The sequence below is a fragment of the Poromitra crassiceps genome, assembly GCF_964638095.1.
Source record: "Poromitra crassiceps genome assembly, chromosome: 2".
Classification (NCBI taxonomy): Eukaryota; Metazoa; Chordata; class Actinopteri; order Beryciformes; family Melamphaidae; genus Poromitra; species Poromitra crassiceps.
Genome location: NC_139624.1, coordinates 123,016,695 through 123,022,767, shown reverse-complemented (window position 1 = coordinate 123,022,767; position 6,073 = coordinate 123,016,695).

Genomic DNA, 6,073 nt, shown 5'->3' with positions numbered 1-6,073 from the left:
GCTCGGTGTGTAAGGACCTTAAGGCCTACAAAATCGCACTTCAGCCGGAGGCAGAACTCGCCATCTTTGGCTGCTCGGAGTCTTCTCTGAACCTCCCTACAGCTGTGCAACAGTCTTTGACACAAGGGACAACTGTTGCCAATAAACTAATCCTGAAGGAATGGAAGTCCCCCTCCACACCCTCTTTTAAACTGTGACTGACGGATATGACCTCTGTTATACGGATGGAGAGACTTAGGTTCCTGAGGACTGACTCACTTAAGAAATTCTCTGCCATCTGGGACCCGTTTCTAACGTACCTCGTTGAGTTTGGGGGCGACGGGTGATTCGCCAGACTGGTTCCCCATGGATCCCCTGTGTGGGATCCTGGGCACAATACGCAAGCATATAAGCAGTGCTTATAAGCACCTTACAAGACTGGTAGCATGACGTCACACTGAATGTTGATAATGTGTTTTTGTTTGTTTTTCTTTCTTTTGTTTTCCTGTGTCTGAGCCTGTTTGTCTTGTTCATATGTTGTTCAGAAAAAAAAAGATGAAATGGTGGGACACTTTATGTATCTTTATAATATGAATTTTGACACTACAGAAGGATTGTATGATGCATTTGTTTGGTATAGATTTTGTTTTTTAATGTGAATTTGGACACTATACAGAATGATTGTGTCGGGTATTTGTTTGGTAAAGCCTTTGACGACTAAAAAAAGTGGGGAGAGCTAGAAATGAGCTGTTGAGAGGACCAAGACCTGCTACGACTCTCTAAAGAAACAAAGCACTTCTGAAACACTGGACCTTTGCAATTGTGTTTTTTTATTTAAATTGTTGATGACATCCAATGAAGATTGTCTGTGTATTTACTATTTCCTATGCAAACCGTTTTATTTTTTTACATTTTTCCTTTTTACAATTTAAGGTACTGTATTTCTAGTGATATTTAAGTGTATTCATATTTAATTTTGTACTTTTGTTAGAAGAAAGATAGAAAAGTGAGCTGTTGAGAGGACCAAGGCCTATTAGGCCTCTAAAGAAATAAAGCACTTTCTGAAACACTGGACCTTTGCAATTTCACTCATTTTATTTAAAATGTTGATGTTGACGTTGCTATTATTTTAAAAGAGAAGGACATCCAATGATTTTCTGTGTATCGTTTCCCATGCCAACTGGTTTTTGCTCCAAATATATATATTTTTTTACAATTTAAGGTATATCTAATGAGATTTAAGAAGATAGGACCAAACACATTATAACACACTGAAAAAAGTCCTGACCATGAGCCTAAACAAGGTTATGCAATTTACTTTAGTTTTTTGTGTGTGTGTTTTTTAACCTTTATTTATACAGGGGGAGTCTCACTGAGAGCAATGCTCTCTTTTTCATGAGTGCCCCCCCCCCTCACAAACATCACTCAGACATCACCATGGATTCAAGAGAAAAATACAAACATGTTTTTTTTATTTTCTTGTTCTTTTTGTTGTTGAATAAAATCACTTCTCAAACAAACAAATCACTTCTCAAATAAACCGAGAGGATATGAGAAAGTGGCAAGAAAATGCACTTTTAACACAATTGTTAACAGGTCATCATTGGAGGTAGATGCAGTAGCTGCTGTTCTTATTTCTCCCACTAGAGGGAGGTCCTTCCTCATTCCTAGAGACCTTTAGCAACTATTTTTCCTGTATGTGTAAACATATTCTGAAAGGTGCAGTTCAATAGTCTTTGGTAATACTGTAAATATTTGGTTCACATAGAGTAGTAAAATCAGTTTTACTCCTTGAAAAAAATAAAACGATAAAACAATCTTCAAACAAGACGACTTTGTGCATTGTTTTTCATGTGTGTCATTCACATTTATAAAGGTTATATAGTGCAGTTTTAACAAAATGATTAACAAAGTCAGCCAGTCCTAGTAGTGACAGTAAACATTTTTGTATGCATAGAAATGGTGCTGTTCAATACTCTTTGTATCACATCAAAGTCAGGTTTACTCCTTTAAACAAGGATGATAAAATAAAACTTATAATGATAAAATAATAAAACAATAAACATTTGCTTCAACAACATGCATTGAAAATGTGCTATGTTCAGTAGTCTTTTGTAAAACTATGGTCCTTAGTTAAAAGCAAAATGTGCGAAAAAGAAAACAGAAGACTAGCATGTAATCTTCCAAGGATATGGTGCATCATGCATGTCCTTAGGGGTGGACACGTCTGGACTTCCTTGCTGCAAAGTCATCTATCGTGTCATCAAAAGGTATCTTCCTTGAAACCACCTGATTAATGCTCATTAATGCAAATCCATTTAGAGCTCTTTCTTGACCCATTGTAGACCTCAGGTAGGTTTTAATCAGCTTCAATCTGGAGAAGCTCCTCTCTGCAGCAGCAACTGTCACTGTAAGTGACGGCGATTCTGAGGGCCACCCACATATTTGGATAAACTTCCTTCGTTAATTTCAAGAGCTGATAACTGTGTGTCAGCTACCACTCAGGAATGGCTATCATACCAAAATATCATCTACAGACATGTATCTTATCAAAACTTATAAGCAAGTTGTGCCACCTTGAATGGTACCGACAAGTGGAATTTTGAGCTCCGGCCCATGGACTAAAAGTAGTCATTCTAGTAGGCTATGTACTAGTCAAAGTAATTATACAGTAGGTAGTAGTAATAACTAGCCCCACACACACACACACACACACACACACACACACACACACACACACACACACACACACACACACACACACACACACACACACACACACACACACACACACACACACACCATTAATTGTCATAGGTAGCTACCCTCCTCCTTCATCTATCTCCTCCCACACCTTCTTAAATATCAAGTTCAAAGACTTTAAAGGCCCAATTCCCTCAAAATCAAGGACACGGGAGGGAACAGGTCCACACCAATGGTCCACACAGAATAATTGATGTGAAAATAACTGATCTCACAAAACCCGTTTGGATTACAAAATCAAAGTACACACAGACACATCTAAACAGACGGGCAGGCAGTAACGTTATCCCGTGAACAGTCAGCATGCTATGAGACAGTGATTCCGTGATTATATGGACTCATACTATATGAGTCCATCTGTAATGCTATTCATCATCATCAACTCTTTATTGACAGACACATAAGGTCCAATAAGAAGACACACAAACAAAAACACTACATTTAAAAGCATCACACCAAAAAAAGTAAAAAATAAATAAAAATAAAGCAATCAGAACACTAAAGTAAGGCACTATACCAGTGTTTCCAAATGCACGATTGGTATTTCACATTACTGAAACTGGGTTGAGTCAGCAGCATAATAATCAAATTACATTCAAACGACAAATAAACTTAAACGTCAGATTTCTCAGAAGAGCATGAAAAGTGCTATGCTTCTCATAGCAATAGCATTGGCAAGTCACCCGCACACAGAGACGTGATTTCAGATGAACCCTTGGCTAGCCAGTGAGACTAACCCAGGTTACATGCAGTAACGTTATGCTATATGAGCAGATACAGTGACACACCGAGACCATATGAGACAGTTAGCTTAGCTAGAGAGGCTGATTTCAGACGTCCTGAGATATTGTAGCGATCCAGGTAATCCAGGTATTACATGTCTAGATTGCAGCTAGGAACTGATGTGTGGGAGTGTTACCGAGGGGGAACACTAGGTTTGTGGGAACGCTTCCGGGGGAAGAGCATGCGTGGAGTCAGTCTCCGGTGACCGCCAAAGGAGAAGCAGCTAGCTAGCTATGGCGTAGCAACCGCCTAGAGTTGTGATATGACTAACTGTGAATAAACAACCCTGTACCAGCAAGAAGCCTCTGCCTCTTAAATACCAGGAACGCTACATTTGGTGTCAGAAGTGGGATAGGATGGCCGCGCGGTCATCGGAAGGCAGCCCCGGATGGGATGCGTGAGGGAGCCGAAAGCGCTGGTAAGGCAAGCTGAGGCGCAGGGGCTGCGCTTCCCACAGGTGGAGGTAGTGTGGCGATCCTGGGTCTGTAAGGATAAAAGCCAACACGTGAGCCTTAGCTAGCTTGATGGTTAACGTGTTGGGCTTGTAAGTTGGAGACCCAGGTTCGCGAACGGCCTCGCCTGTGTTGTTACAATATCTTTAGAGGAGAAACTGTTGAATGTTTGCTATTAATCACCACTAGTAGCGAGTTGCGAGCCCTTCTTCACCACTCATGTGTACAGCAGCCTCAGTGCAACGGTGCAGTGGCGGGGGCCGCCGCCAGCGTGGCCGCTGTTCCTCAACACAAACAAAAACAAAAAACAAAAAACATTTTTATATGAAAAAATTGAAAATTAGGAACACTTCTCACGATTTTGCACGTCATACCCGCGCAGGGGTGCCCATAATACATCTTCTCTGTATTGACATGCTCCACTTTGATGTGCAACCACCATTGTTACACAATAACTACATGAAAACCACCGGCTAATTACCTGTGGGATTTGGCATGTATGTGGGGATTTACGGGGTTCTGTGGGACCGTGAAGGCAACAGCCAGTGGGTTGGTGTATTGTACCATATCTATGTATTGTACTGTCAATGGTTGGGTGAGAGTTCTCGCTGAGAAGAGCCTGGTGCCGCGAGGTTAGGGTGAGAGAGAGGCTGGCTCACCTGGGATTGGCTGGGGGAGGGGAGCTGCGTGAGAGCCTGGGAGAGATGGCTGTGTGTGGAGAGGTGGAGAGCTAGGCTAAGCTAGGAGAGAGCTAGCGAGAATAGCCGTGGGGTTTGTTGTTTTCAGCCGTGGGCACGGCCATCAGTGCTCTTCGGGTTCGCCATGATGACTCCCTGCGTCGGCTATGGGCGGAACACAGGAACCAAAGCTTCAAAGATGTGATGTTATGGATCCGGCAAGTTTCTTCAAGTACTTATTTGAATACTTCGTTTGGTATGTCCATGCTTCTTATTTTTTCTCTAGCTCTGGCGAGGTTCTGGCTGCTAGCTACTGCTGCATTTCTATGGTCGGGGGAACGAAAACACTGTGGCACACAAATAGACCAGACAAATAGACAAATTATTGTTAGTATTATTATTGTTATTGTTATTATTGTACAAGTAGTGCTGGGTGATAATATAATATTATGGTTTATGGCAGTGATTCTTGCCATAAACCTCACCCGTCCTGCAGCTCACCAAGCTGGCCATGCAGCTTCACCCGCAACTCGGCTGCTGTGTGGCCAATGAGACCGAATGAGACCAGCATCACTGATGATGTCAGATTTATGACATCACTGATGATGTCATCAGTGGGATTTATGACATCCCTGATGCTTTCACAGTGGGATTTATGACATCACGGATGATGTCACAGTGGGATTTATGACATCACTGATGATGTCACAGTGGGATTTATGACATCACGTTTGATGTCACAGTGGGACAGACACACAGAGCCCGAGCTCCCATTTATGTTGGGGATATATAGATAGATAGATTAGATATGGCCAAATGGTGCGAATTAAAAGTGCAATAGAACACAAAGTAATCTAAGAAGGATAGAACATCAAATCAAAATCATTGCATTGCCTAGAGACTAAAATATATATATAAAAAAAATGGGAGTGAGATGGGACGGGAGTCATTCTACCAGGAGTGGGACGAGACAGGATTTTTTTTTTACCCTGGCCTGGGATTGGCACGGGACAGGAGTGAAAAACCACTCCCATGTCATCCTCCACTTTAGACTGCTGAGAGAGGCAAGGCTGCAGAGAAGTGTGGGCTGCTTTAAACGGCTCCTTAACAAGGAGCTGGCTGTGGCTTCTGTGCCTTTCAACCAGCAGACAAGGGTGAGGAAGGAGGTGTGTGAGGGAGTGGATGAGACAACAGCCCCAGGGTGGAGGTGTGTGAGGGAGTGGATGATACAACAGCCCCAGGGTGGAGGAGTGTGAGGGAGTGGATGATACAACAGCCCCAGGGTGGAGGTGTGTGAGGGAGTGGATGATACAACAGCCCCAGGGTGGAGGTGTGTGAGGGAGTGGATGATACAACAGCCCCAGGGTGGAGGCGTGTGAGGGAGTGGATGATACAACAGCCCCAGGGTGGAGGCGTGTG